We start from the raw sequence: 15,306 nt of genomic DNA, 5'->3' as shown, positions 1-15,306 counted from the left end.
TTACTTTAGCCAATCTGTCCTCATCTTATAATTCTGTTTACATTTTCTTCTTAGAACAAGGAAGGCACTCTTTAAAACAGAGTGCAGTAAGTTTAGGGCAAATGAAAGGAAATCTACTTCACGTAGCACATAGCAGGTTATAAACTTGTGGAACTCATTAGTCCCAAAAGGTGGGACTGGCAGGAAATGTAAATGAATTCAGAAATCTTTTAGCCAGATTTATGAATGAGAGCCACCAATGGCTACTAAGAAAACTGGGGCTATACCTGACTTTTACAACAGAAGTCAAGAGAACAGCTTTGAGCTCCCGCACAGGATGCCTCTTGAGACTTATTGGGGTGGCTGACCTTGGGTCTGGCCCACTATGGGATTTCCTGAGCATCCTGTGTCCCTTCTGCACTTGTTCTCAGTTTCACTGGGTCTCAGAAAGAACCAGTAAGGCTTATCTGGGAGAGGCAACTTTCTTTTTAAAGTAGAGACTAGAAGAAAACTTCATAACTTCTCCTTTCCCCTTCAACCATTTGCCTACCTTAGTGCCAATTATGACTGTCAGGGAATGGTGATGTCTGTCTAGTAGAAACTAGCTGAGATCACATTTGAATATTAAAACATAGATACTTTCTTTTACGCTAAGTCAGACACTTCTTTTTCCTGGGAATTTTCAGGCCTGAGACCATAAATAGCATTTTTATTTCATCCTGTACACTATCCTCAGTAGAACCTTCAATCACTTAACTCCCCTGCTTTTCCCAGACCTATATCTCTTTACTGCAGGGTTCTCAAACTGGAGCACTTAAAAAATGCAAACGCTCCTGGCTTCACCCCAGATCAATTAAATCATAATATTTGAGGGTGGAGCCCACGTATCAATAGTCTTTAAAACCCATCCCAAGTAATTCTCTCAGCAGCCAAGTTGAGAGTCTTGACCTGACAAGTAGTGTTAGGTTCTCTCCTTAGCCTGAGCTCCCTGCTTGGCATCTCAGTGTTGTCTGTGACATCATTCTGCAATAGCCACTTCGCTCTGTTAAATGTTTATTAGTGATTATGGTGAAGCTCTCTACACAAGTCATCAATGCCAGGTCTTTATGCTTTTTCTGTCCTTCCAACCATGAACACTTAGTAAAAGAAAACTTGCTGCAAAATCTGGACCATTGCAAATACCCAACACTTATAAGACCCTGCCCTCCTTTCACTCACCTCTTTGTTGACTAGCCAATCACCTGCTCCAAAAATGATCTTCCATCACATCTGTCCCTCACTTTTCCTGTAGGCAAGAATGTCACCTCTTAAGAGAATACAGAAGCCAACCAGAAGAAGCTGCCCAATACCTTTATCTTTACCTCAGCTGAGCATTCTTCCACCATTCTCTTCTTATTCTTCCTTTAAATTGTTAAAAAGAAAAATTCCACTTTCATTTATTAAATATAATTGAGTACCAACTGTGTGTAATACATTAAAATACAGGGGAGAAGACCTATTAGAAAGCAATTAACAATAATACACGAAAAGAATATAAAGCCTTAACGATAAGAAATATTTAATAAGCTATGAGTGTCTAGGAAAGAGGGATCATTTGGGCCAGATCTTGAATAATGAAAAGATTTTAGCAATCAAATATCAGGCAAAAGGGCATCCAGATTCAAAGGGGCAACATGGCTAAAGGCACCAAGTCGTCATGTGCATGGTTTGATTTGGGAATAGCAAAAGGTCTGGTATAACTGGAATATGGCATGGAAGGTGAATCTTTCTGAATATTTCTCCTTTACAGCATACTGAATCTCATTTGTTTGTTGTTATTTCTAGTGTCTTTAGTCTTTTGCCTTCTGGCTTCTTTTTAAACTTCATATATACACGTGTCTTCCCTGGCCTAAAAGAAACATCTTTGACCCAACCCTGATATCTTGATAAACACCTTGCCATTCCCTTCATTTTTCTGCCAAACTTTCACAGTATGACTTATACTTTGTTTCAGCCCCCTTTCCACATTGTCCACCTCACCCTCCTAATCCAGCTTCTGGCCCCCCTTTAATCCTATCCACAAACCCCCGTCCCCACAGAAAAGCTCTGTTAAAGATTCTTACATCATTCAGACAAACCATTGCTAGCCCTCATTCTATTTAGCCTCTTAGCAATATCTGGCACTGTTAATGACTGCCTTTTTCTTGAAAGCTTGTTTTAGCTAAAGTAGCCTGGGATGATGCATGATCTTTGAACCCTCCTCACCTTTTTTTAACTCCTTATGGTCTCCTTTGCTGGCACATCTTCCACCTCCTTAACTGTGAATATCCATCCCCAAATACTTTCCTCCCTCTCTTTCTTGTTTCATTCCATTATTTATTGTTTCATTCTGAAAGCATTTACTGAGTACTCACACTAGGCCAGGCACTTTGCTAAACACAAAGACAAATTTGTTTTTTTCTGTACGCTCATTGCTTTTAAGAATGTTTTCTATTCTTATGGCTCCAGCTTCCAATTCTGTATGAAAGATTTCTAAATCTACATTTTCTGTTGTGGCTTCTGAATGCTCATTCTGTGATTCCAGTTGCCACCAGATATGTCCTTTGCATCTACAAAATTTACTAAAAAATAAACTCATTTTTTCCATAAAAACCAATTTCTCTGCCTCAGTTTATTTGCCCCAATCTATGAAGTCACCATATCAGTCTTCAATACTGGACATCTGAGTATATTATTTTACTCTTAATAGATTTTGTATCCAATCTGTCACAATTTTCCAATAATTTATTCTTGAGAATGCCTTTATGATCTACTGGTTACCTCTCCATTTTTATAGCAACCCACTTGATCCAGACTTCACACATAGTTTCTTACTAAAGACAATAATTGATCTTCCTGCTTCCAGCCTCACTCTCCTTAAATAAATTCAGCCTGCAGTTGCCATACTAATCTTCCTAAAACACTGCTCGAGCACATCCTTTCTGGTGACCTTTCAAGCCCACCACATTTCATCTCATCTCCTTAGCCTAACCCAAGTTCTCCACAATCTGACCACTCATTTTGCAATTCAGCCATATACTCTTCTTCTCAACATATTTGTTACCATGTCCTCCCCAGTATTTTGCCTAACACATCAAACTAATTTCCACCTCCATTCCCTTTGTTTCCCTCACCTAGATGCCTTCTAAAGGTCTGCATGCCCCAGTACAACCAGGCCAAGTCTCACTCACTTTCTTTCCGTAGCCTTCCCTGGTTCCTGAAACCTCTAGAAAACTCTTCTCTCTTGAAAGGCTGTATATAAGGGGGTCATTTTCTGCTATATAACATTAGTATCTAGTCTGCATGTCAGTTTTGAAGTAGATGCCTTTTTCTAACTCAAAAAGAGGCAGTTAAGGAGTAATTATTTAGCCTCTAGATCTAAATACCAAATTATAGGAAATACAAGGAGTGGAAGAGCACATTAAATGATATTCAGGGGATGCAATCAGCCAAATCCACACTGGGGGATTAGACAGAATCTATAGGACAAAAAAAATTTTTAATAACAACAAATTGCAAGAGCAAGAAATAGAGAGATGGAGAAGTCTGAAGATTAAAATAGACATAAGAGAAATATCTACCAATCACAGTGACATGGTTTGGATCTGTATCCCCACTAAATCTCATGGCAATTGTAATCCCCAGCGTAGGAGGTGGGGCCTGGTGGGTGGTAACTGGATCACAGGGATGGATTTCTCATGAATGTTTCAGCATCATCTCCCCTTGGTACTGTCCTAGTGACAGTGAGTGAGTTCTCATAAAATCTGGTCATTTAAAAGTATGTGGCACCTTCCTGCTCCCTCTCTTGCTCCTGCTCTGGCCATGTGAAGTGCTTGTTCCCCTTTCACCTTCCACCATGATTGTAAGTTTCTTGAAGCCTCCCCAGAAGCCAGGCAGATGCTAGTATCATGCTTTCTGTACAGCCTGCAGAGTGCTGAGCCAATTAAACCTCTTTTCTTTATAAATTACAGAGTCTCAGATATTTATTTATAACAACACAAGAATGAACTAATACACACAGTATATGGACTTATTTCAATTCAAACTCAAACACATAACCTTAAAAACATTCTTTAAAGACAATTGGGGAAGTGTAATATGAACACTAAATATATAATAATGTTAAAAATTATTAATGTTTTAGATAATAAAAATAGTATTGTGTTTATGTTTTCTAAGGGTTCTTATCTTTTAGGATTATACATTGAAATATTTACAGATAAAGTTATGTGATGTCTGAGTTTGCCTCAAAATAGTTGAGAAGTATAGACGGAACAAGCTAGGCCATGTGGTGAATTGTTGAAGTTGAGTAACGAGAGATTAATTTGTACTGTTCTTTCTATTCTATCTACTTTTACATATATTTAAAATTTCTCAAATTAAAATATTTTTAAAGTAGTCATTGATGTTAAGAAATTCTTGTTAAATATTTTTGATGTGATAATGGCACTGTGGTTATGATTTTTGAAAAGGAATTTTTATCTTTTAGAAATACCAACTGAAATATTCATGCATGAAATGAAAATAATGTAGACATTGATGTCGTTGCATTTTTAAAGATTATAATAAAATGAGGCAAAAAATGTTTAAATTGTCATTTAAAAATTTCTTATCCCCAGAAATATATCCATAAACCCCAAGGCGAGAAAACAATACTTTAGACAGTTATATAAAGCCTGTTCTGTGTTTTGCCTGTTTATACCTAGAGACTACATAGCAAGCAAATCTGTGAGTTGCACATCCTGTAGATGAGCACATAGAGAAGAGTCAAAAATAACCAAACACTGTACATGAGAAGTCATAATCTTTAAAGGTACAGGATTTGTCTTAAGAGTAATGGCTTTAAAAACTGGATTATATTCCAGGTAACATCAACCTTCAATAGATATACATTCAGACATGCTAGTGCCAGATAAAGCGGCTAATACCTGTAATCTCGGCTAGTTCAGAGGCGTAAGCAGGAGGATTGCTTGAGGACAGGAGTTTGAGACCAGCCTGGGCAACATCGCAAGACCCTGTCTCTAAAAACATTTTTTTAATTAGCTGGGCATGGTGGCATTCACCTGTAACCCTGCTACTTGGGAAGTTGAGGTAGGAGGATTAGTTGATCCCAGAAGTTCAAGTGAGCTGTGATCACACTACGTGACTGCACCCTGGGCAACAGAGCGAGGCCCTGTTTCTAAAAAAAGTAAAAAATGAATAAATAAACATGCTAAAGTATTCCTTGCTTTTGAAAAACAAAACAAAACCAACCAAATACAAAGAAAACTCCAGAGGCTTTCCCCAATATCAATTTAATTCATAAATTTAGTATTAGCCCTCCAAAAAACTTTTCAGTGAAATGTTGATGATTAGCAAATTTATCTGATTTCAGGAAGAAGAGTCTTGTCTCTGTGATTAGAATATTCATGAGCAATCAAATGGCCAGTAAGTTAATATCAGAAGCTAGCTGAATGTCTGGAAAACCTACAAGTTAGAAAATCATTCATGGGTGCTCACTTTAGTAGCACCTATACTAAAATTGGAAAGATATAGAAAAGATTAACACAGCCCCTGCACAAGAATGACATGCAAATTCAGGAAGCATTTTGTATTTTTCTGAATGAGAAATTTAATAAAGAGATACATATTATAAAAAAGAACTAAACAGAAACCTTGGTGCTGATGAATTCAATGATTGAAATAAAAAATACAATTGAGAGATTCAACAATAGACCAGATCAACCAAAAGAAAGAATTTTTAAACTTGAAGGTGAATATTGTGAAATAACCCAGTCAGAAAAAAAGAAAAATAAAATAAAAAAGAATTAAGAATGCCTACAGGACCTATTGGGACACCACTAAGTGAGCAAATATTCACAGTATGAGAATTTCAGGAAAGGCATAGAAAACTTATTTAATGAAATAATGGCTGAAAACTTTGCATGTCTTGATAGAAATATAGAATATCTAGATCCAGGAAACTCAAAACCCCAAACATATTAAGTTCAAAAAGTCCTCTCCGAATCACATTATAGTCAAAGTGACAAAAGTCAAAGACAAAGAATTCCAACAATAGCAAGAGAAAAGTGTAAGTCACAGATAAGGGAATCCCCATTAAGCTAACATTAGATTTCTCAGCAGACACCTTATAGGCTAGGAAAGAATAGGATGATAAATTCAAAGCACTGAAAGAAAAAAAAAAAAGATGTTAGCCAAGAATACTATACCCACAAAATCTATACTTCAGAAATGAAGGGGAAATAATGTCTTTCCCAGACAAACAAAAACTGAGGAAATTTATCACCACTAGACCAGCATTACAAAAAATTATTAAAGAAGTTCTACACATGGAAGGAAAAGGATGATAATTCTACCATCCTAAAAACATGCAAAAGTATGAAACTCACTCATAGAGCAGATACACAAATGATTAAGGGAAAGGAATTTAATCTTGTCATGTCAGAACACCACCAAACTGCAAAGATAAATAATGAGAGAGGAAAAACAGAAACAAAGGATATACAAAACAATGAGAAAACAAAAAAGATGACAAGATTAAGTCCTCTCCTAACAATAATAACCTTGAATATGAGTAGATTAAATTCCCAAATTAAAAGATATAAATTGGCTAAATGGTTAAAAATCAAGACCCAGCTATATGCTGCCTACAATAAACTCACTTTACTTATGAAGATACACATAGACTGAAAGTGAAGGAATGAAAATATATATTCCATACAAACAGAAACCCAAAATGAGCAGGAGTACTGCTATGGTTTGGCTGTGTCCCCACCCAAATCTCATCTTGAATTATAGTTCTTGTAATTCCCACATGTCTTGGGAGGGACCTGGTAGAAGGTAATTGAATCATGGGGTGGTTTCCCCCATGCTATTCTCATGAGAGTGAGTAAATTCTTATAAGAGCTGACGGTTTTATAAGGGGCTTCCCCCTTTGCTTGGCTCTCATTCTTCTTGCTGCTGCCATGTGAAGAGGGACATATTTGCATCCTACAATACCCCACTCTCAGCATTGCATAGATCACCTAGGCATAAAATCAACAAAGATACATTGGATTAAACTGTACTACAAATCAAATGGACCTAACAGACGTTTACAGAACATTCTATGCAATAGCTACAGAATATGTGTTCTTCTCATTAGCACATGGAACATTCCCCTGGATAGATCACATGTTAGGCCACAAAACAAGTCTCAACAAATTTTTAAAAATCAAAATCATATGAAATATATTTTCTTATCGTAATGGAATAAAACTAGAAATCAAAATCCAGTGGAACTTTGGAAACTGAACAGTTACATGTAAATTAAACAACATGCTCCAAAACAACCAAAGGGTAAATTAAGAAATTAAGAAGTACATTAAAAAATTTCTTGAAACAAATGAAAATATAAACATAACATATCAAATCCTATGCAATACAGCAAAAGCAGTGTAAGAAGAAAGTTTATAGCAATAAACACCTACGTCGGAAAAGTAGAAAGATTTCAAATAAACAACTTGATGCACTTCAGGGAACTAGAAAAGCAAGAATAAGCCAAACCCAAAATTAGAAGAAGGAAAGAAATAATAAAGATCAGCGCAGAAATAGAGATTAAAACAACAATACAAAAGATCAAGGAAACAAAAAGTTGGTTTTTTGAAAAGATAAACAGAACTGACAAACCATTAGCTAAACTAAGAAAAAAAGACCTGAATAAATAAAATCCATAATGAAAAAATGAAACATTACAACTGATACTACAATAAAGAAATATTACAACTGATACTTCAGAAATACAAAGGATTATTGGAGACTATTATGAAGAATTATATACCAAAAAAATGGAAAACCTAGAAGAAATGGATACATTCCTGGGCACATACAAGCTACCAAGATTGAACCAGGAAGAAATGGAAAACTTGAACAGAACAACAATTCAGTAATGAAACTGAGTCAGTAATTAAAGTCTCCCAACAAAGAAAAGCCCAGGACCAAATGGCTTTGCTGCTGAATTCTACCAAACCTTAAAAGAATAATTAACACCAATTCTTCTCAAACTATTTCAGAAAATGGAAGGGAATTTTTTCAAACTCATTCCATGAGGCCAGCATTATGGTAATACCAAAACCAGAGAAGGATGCAAGAAAAAAGAGAAAACTACAGGCCAATATCCCTGATGAACATAGATGCAAAAACTCTTGACAAAATACTAGCAAACTGAATACTACAGCATATCAAAAAGATTATACACCATAATCAAGTGGGATTTATCTCAAGGATGCAAGGATGGTTCAACATATACAAATCAATAAATGCGGTATATCACATCAACAGAATGACGGACAGAAACAATATAATCATTTCAATAGATACAGAAAAAATTTGTTACAAAACTCAACATCACTTCATGATAAAAACTCTCAACAAATTAGAAGGAATTTAACTCAACACAATAAAGGGCTTATATGACAAAACCACAGCTAACATCATACTAAACAAAGAAAATCTGGAAGCTTCTTCTCTAAGAACTAGAACAAGACGATGTCCACTTTCTCCACTCTTATTTAACATAGTACTGGAAGTTCTAGCCAGTACTATTTGGCAAGAGAAAGAAATGTGGCTAGTTCCAGTTATGATGTGCTTGTAAGTGTAACATATACATTAGATTTCCAATACTTTCTACAAGAAAAGAATGCAAAATATCTTATTAATACATTTTATTTTGATTAATTGATTATGTATTGTATTAGTTTGCTAGAGAAGCCATAACAAATTATCATAGACTAGGTGGGTTAAGCAAGATAAATGTATTTTTCACAATTCTAGAAGGTAGAAGTCTGAGATCCAGGTATTGTCAGGTTGGTTTCTTCTGAGGCCTCTCTTCTCGGCTCATGTCATCACATGATCTTCCCTCTGTGTGTGCCCATGTCCATATTGCCTCTTGTTATAAGAACATCAGTTATATTGGATTAGCCCACCCTAATGAAACCATTTTAATTTAATTACTTCTTTTAAAACCCCATCTCTCAATATCGTCACATTCTGTGGTACTGCTGGTTAGGGCTTCAACATGAATTTTGTGGGGGACACAACTCATAATGCCTGTCAAAATAATAATATTTTGGACCTATTTGGTTAAAAAAGGCAGTATTGAGGTAAATTTCAACACTTTATTGTTACTTTTTAAAATATGGCTACTAGAAATGTGGCTTGCATTTGGCTACTAGAAATGTGGCTTGCATTATATTTCAATTGAACAGTGCTGGATTTTATTTCTTTGGGACACCAAAACACTGTATCATCACCTGTTGAAAGAATAAGAAAAAGTTCTCATGTTAAATAATTTGCATTTTCTACTATATTTCCCTTTTAGTACTAAGTTTTATTTTGGTATTGCTAATAAGCAAAAGCAGTAAGATGGTATATAAAGAAGATGAAATGTGCACAAAGAAAATTAGACCAGAGTTCTATTTCGATCTTACTATCTTTATGATCTCAGGCATAGCCCTTACCCTTTCTTTAATTTCTTCTTTCTACAAAAGAGAGGATAACAGCCGACATTTGTTGAGTGATTATTTTGTGCCAGGTACTTTTCTGAATTTCTACACTACTAATTTATTTAATCCATACAACAACCCTTTGAAGATTTTAGGTAGTAGTATTACTCTATTTGAGAGAAAACTGAAGCACACAGAGATTAATTAAACTGCCCAAGACTCCAGAGTTAGTAAGTGGTAGGAGCAACGATCTAACTCCATACCATATCATTTATTTCTCCCTGTAGTTCTGTCTCACAAGATTGTTGTGAGGATCTACTGAGATGGTATATGTGAAGGCATTTGAAAACTGATGACTGTTAATTATTTTCTTTGCCTTCCTAGGAACATTTCAGATAAAGCTATTATTTTTCTCTTTTGACCAGCAAATCTATATATCTTTCTTTACAGCCTGGTAATTTCTGAACAGATAGAAGTGTTTGTATCTGTGGGTTTGACACACTACTGAATCACAAAGTCTTTGGAATAATTCTCAAAAGCCATCACTTTCAGCCCACTTTCTCATTCATTAATGCTCTATTCTTTTTCTAGCATGTCTAGCAGAATTCTCTTGAATTCTTGCAGTGAATTGGCGCTCCTTAAATACCTCCTATTTTGGAGTAGCTTTGACTTAAATACACTTTCCTTTTCTCCCAGTTGCAAAATGTCAGGGCTGACAACTGAAAGGGCTTCTGAAGATTGTCAGTGTTCTCATATTCAGATAGGTAGCAAAGGATCTGACATATTTGGTGTAATAAACCCACAAATGTTCATTAGTAAGATTGTAGCCTGATTTATTTCTCTGATTTAGAAAACACGCCTAAAGAAGGAGAGTCTGTCTGCAAGGAACCTTCTGAATTCTTTTTTTTAATTCAAGCTCATATATATAAATTTTGTAAACTCAGATGTTGCTTATGTCATTTACATCATTTATCTCAAATAATAAAAATGGTTCACTTTTTTTGAGCATTACTATATGTCTGACACTGTGCTAAGTGCCTTTTCTGCATTATTCTCATTTGGTGATATCACACCTGCCCTGTCCTGTAAAATGTGTAATGTGCATATATTACCTCCATTTATAAGCACAGAAGTTAAGGCTTAGAGAGGTTGAGTAATTTCTTAACTAACCTCACTAAAGTCACAAAGCTAATTAGTGACAGAGCCAAGATATAATACAGGTCATCTAATTCCATAGTTCATACTGTTAATCACTATTCCACATTTCCCTCAAACCAAAGTGGATTGAGCATTTGGGGGTATTCTCTCTAAGTCAGGTGGATATTTTTAAAACTTGTATTTGATGAATGCTGCAAATAGGTGTATGATCCAGTTTTTCTTATGGCTTCTGTGATTTGGTAATTCTCCTACAGATGGTAGAATATGGTATTCACAATAATATGAAAAATATAATTAAATTTGACAAGAATTCTATTAAAACAGCAAGATTTACCATCCAGAATTATTTCATTTATTTTTAATTCATCTTTTATCTTAAACATACCACCTTGATGTTATGTGACGCTATCTTATATGCTACCTTAAGCCATATGCATTCATTTAGGAACCCTCTAAAACTATGTATCATGCCCTTTCTATTTTATGTTTATTGCCAGGTAGTTTATAAGTGATTAAAGAATATTGCTAGAAATTATATTGAATTAGATAGATAATGTTACCATATCACTTTTGATTCATTTGGGCCCCAATGTAGTATGAAATCTTGTAATTAATTTTTTTTCTTTTTTTCTTTTTTTTTTTTTTTGGAAACAGTCTTGCTTTGTCACCCAGGCTGAAGTGCAGTGGTGTGATCTCGGCTCACTGCAACTTCTGCCTCCCAGGCTCAAGTGATCCTCCTACCTCTGCCTCCTGAGTATCTGGAACTACAGGCATGCACCAGTATGCCTGGCTAATTTTTAAACGTTTTGTAGAGACCAGGTTTCATCATGTTGTCCAGGCTGGTCTCAAATTCATGAGCTGAAGTGATCTACCCACCTTGGCTTCCCAAAGTGTTAGGATTACAGGCATAAGCCACCACGCCCTGTGATGAGAATTTTTAAGAAAAGCCATTTTATCAAATATTTCATTTAACTAAAACAACTTTAATTCAGAAAGCATTATATCTATTCTAAAAGTGTTTATATGGATTAAATAGACAAACAATTGGCAGAGGAAAAAACATAGTACTCACTAACAATAGTATTTGTAGAAATTTTGAAGCCATGGTTTAAAAAAAGAGAAATTTGAGGGAAAATGTAAATACATGCAGTAATAATGCTTTCTTAGCAAAATTCGCATCTTTAGTCTCCTGTCACCTTATTGCTTTGTAAAGAAACATCTTGATCCCAGTCATAAAAGTTATTTAGACTTATAAACTCATTAATGTTTACTAGTAGTTGCAATCTGATTTCTTCTCCTAAACTACTTTAAAAATAGTCTAAGGAAAAAAGCTTTTTTAAAAGCTTTATCTCTTACACCTCATGTAATACTTACAAATCTTATTAATAAAGCACTCAGGACAATCTGATACACTACAAAATTTAAAATAATACAGAATTGTTTCAAATAATAATTGCATCCTTCTATAAAATTTGCCTTAGAATAGTTTTAATTTTTATTATAAATGCAGCCATAGTTGTTGATCTTTAAGCAATCTTGACTCTCTTTGTTTTTGCCACTTTATAAAATGTAGACAAATCTGATACCCAAGGCAAATATCAGAATTAGGGTAAAGCAAAGATAGTTTTGTGTTTTTGTACTTTACATCCTCCAGATTGTCAAACAGGCAACATACACACACATTCAATTTCAGAAGAATGAGAGAGATAAGTAACAAAAGAAAAAAAACTCCAGACCCAAAGATTATTACTCCAAGAATATAGATCTTTGTCTAAGCAATCTTCTTCTGAATATCAGTAGTTGTAGAACTCTCAGTATATTTTTATCATCTTCACAAAGTTATTTTTCTGTAAACTAAAGGTTTGCCTAAATTGAGATAAGCTCCTTTAAATTTTAATTTATTTCTTAATTGGGTATGAGCATTTACAGTGACAGAAGAAGTTCCTGTTTTGGCAACTTTGGAAGTAGCTCCCCAACTTTGGGACATGTCTGTATGATGACTCAGCTGTGGTCTGGTGCTATTATCACATATGTTCTATCTTTGAATATTGGAAACAAGAAATTTGCAACAGCCCAACCTAGCAAATTTCTTCTGATTTTGTTTTCATCTTTCCTTTCAACAAAAATTAACTTAAATTTCCTAAAACAGGCTTCAGGTCTTTTTTTTATCTTGATCATCTACTAAGGCTCTTGGGCCCTGGGAATGTCTGAGAAGGTGCACTCAGTAATTCATGTGTAGGAATAGTTGAAAAAGTTATCTTCAGGCCTTTCGGGAGTTCTGTAGTTCGATGTAGGTGACAGCTTTATCAACTACAGTATTCAGTGAACCTCAGGGAAGCTTAAAACGCCTGATTATAGCTGCTCTCTTAACGGCTTCGTTTTTCTTCTGTACTCCAGAAAGAAATGATTCTACTCACAGAATTTTACAGTTGTGTGTGGTTTTTTTGGTTGCTTTAATGCTTTGCATTATTTTGTTTTTTACTAAGAAGTTTTTACATGTAAAGCAAGTATAATTGTATTTACATTGAACTTTGAAAGATTTTCTTCCTCATTATGTAAAGAAAAGGTAAATAAGATCAACTGCATATCTATGCTATTATTTTGCTATGTAGTTTATTATGACCGCCCATGCTGCTTTCATATTATTTGAATTTTATTGCCCCTGCTTTCTCTAGGACTTTATTAACTTTGATATAGTGCATCTATACTCATCCATGTAAATGATTTTGAAGAACAAAACAATTGACAGATTTTGCTTTACAATATCTGTGATTTTTGTTTCATACCTTTGTCCATCTTTCAATCTTTGTAAACAGACCTAGTTCTTTATTGCATAGACCTTATAATCCCTTAATACCCTGATTCTAAACTGAATGAGCTTTAAAAGTGCATGTTAAACAAATAGTATAAAGGATAAAATAATTTAAAATTTCTTTACAGTTACAAGTTTTTAGGTGATGGAAGTAGAATTCCTAAAATATAAATTACTCTTGTGTCATTTTCCCCCTAATCTTTAGGTGTTATCTTCTTATAAATGAAACCACAGGGGTTTTTCTTGTGATTGTAGTATTTCATTATTTGAGTACGTAAACATTATGATGATGGTGTTACAGAATTAACAGCAGCAGAGGAATCGCTCTGAGTCAAAAACAGCCTTCATCATGATCAATAGCACAATTGTTTTATGTCTATAAGGCATTTCTCATAGGACTATATTTGGTCATCCTGGTAGCTTTTGGAAATACATGTTTTGTCTTACAGTATTTGTAGATCACTTTTGGTGGTGGGGTGAGCATCAACACTATCTTAACCATACCCTTCCAGCCTCATCAAATTAGAAGTGAGTGATTGGCAGTGGAGAGAGGTTTTCAGTGAAACCATTCTTGATAATGTAGGGCTGGAAAAATTCACAGGTACGTTACCATGGTAACAGTGTTTTCATCGTGATGACCTGATTTACTAAGAAAAAGTCTTCAAATAAGTCTATGACACGATTAAATAAGAGATTTAAGGAAAGGGAAAAGACAAAAACAAAAACACCTGAAAGACATTCCAGTCAAGCCCAGTGCTTCTATAATAGACGCCCCAAGGTACGGTGAGAATTATTTCTGATTCAACACTTTCATTCCCTCACCTGTTAAAGTAGTAAACCCTTAAAATAAAGCTTTTAAATTAAAATTTTCAGCTACTTGGGAGGCTGAGGCGGGACCATCACTTAAAGCCAGGAATTTGAGATGAGCCTGGGAAACATAACAAAACCCCATCTCTAAAAAAAAAAAAAAAGGCAAAATTAGCTGGGCGTGGCATGTAGTTACAGCTATATGGGAGGATCCCTTGAGTTCAGGGGTTCGAGACTGCAGTGAGCTATGATCACACCACTGCACTTCAGCCTGGATGACAGGGCAAGACTCTGTCTCTAAAAAAAATAATAATAATAGTAGTGATAAAAATATGTTTTAAATAACTTAAAACTTTAACAGCCTGTTTCTTAAATACCATGCAAATAATTTCGGAGAAAGAAAGTTATGGTAATTTTTATAAATGACTTCACATTTACAATGCTGGTGTTTTTATTGATTAAATTGAATTAGATTTCTCAATAGCTATTTTTAAAAACTGCAATAGGAAGGCCTGTCTATTGTATTTTTTAGAAACAAGCTGGTTTCTACAATATTATTCACATTTTGTAAACAGCATCATTGAACCTGCACATAAAAGGTTAAATGTTTGCAGACCATTCTTTTTTGCCTCAAAGATCAGAGACAAATTACTATTTTTATTTTACATTCCCTTGATGAGGATAATGATAAACAGCTGTCATTTGAGTGCTTCAACTGCAAAGAACCTTATTGCAATCCTATAATTTAAACAAAGAAAAAATATAGTCATACACAATATACATACAGAAAAGAGCACAATGGAGAATTTGGTTAGAACTGGGGTTAGAGAAAAGGAAGTGTTGCTCTCTGCAATTACTCACGTAAAAGAAAAATTCCAATTATATGCATTTTTCCCATTCATCTTAGACACTAGTAGAAGGGGCAGTTTACTGCTTCTGCTTCTTTTTTTCTAAAATGAGGAAATAAATCAAATTTGCATACTGAACTCTGTGACTCCTCATCATGTCCACTGTATTATCAGAATAGTTAAGATTTGCATGTCACTACAT

The 15,306-nt window shown here is 34.8% G+C and overlaps 1 protein-coding gene and 2 non-coding genes across 10 annotated transcripts in view; 2 read left to right on the top strand and 1 right to left on the bottom strand.

Annotated features, from left to right (window-relative positions):
- The window catches only part of DNM3 (dynamin 3), a 577,169-nt gene that overhangs the window by 520,417 nt on the left and 41,446 nt on the right, over positions 1 to 15,306 (top strand). The gene's annotated exons all lie outside the window — the stretch shown is intronic.
- The window catches only part of LOC112134129 (uncharacterized), a 62,084-nt gene that overhangs the window by 26,315 nt on the left and 20,463 nt on the right, over positions 1 to 15,306 (bottom strand). Inside the window, exon 4 of the transcript XR_010141017.1 lies at positions 1,198 to 15,306. This exon is cut by the window's right edge and continues 17,598 nt beyond it. This is a non-coding gene — a transcript (uncharacterized LOC112134129). The remainder of the gene's footprint in view (positions 1 to 1,197) is intronic.
- Positions 5,489 to 5,595, top strand: LOC112130948 (U6 spliceosomal RNA). Its single transcript, XR_002913116.1, has one exon. It is a non-coding gene; the product is annotated as a U6 spliceosomal RNA (small nuclear RNA).

Source organism: Pongo abelii, chromosome 1, assembly GCF_028885655.2.
Source record: "Pongo abelii isolate AG06213 chromosome 1, NHGRI_mPonAbe1-v2.0_pri, whole genome shotgun sequence".
NCBI lineage: Eukaryota > Metazoa > Chordata > Mammalia > Primates > Hominidae > Pongo > Pongo abelii.
The sequence above is the reverse complement of the archived record's forward strand: the minus strand, read 5'-3'. Positions and strand labels throughout refer to the sequence as shown.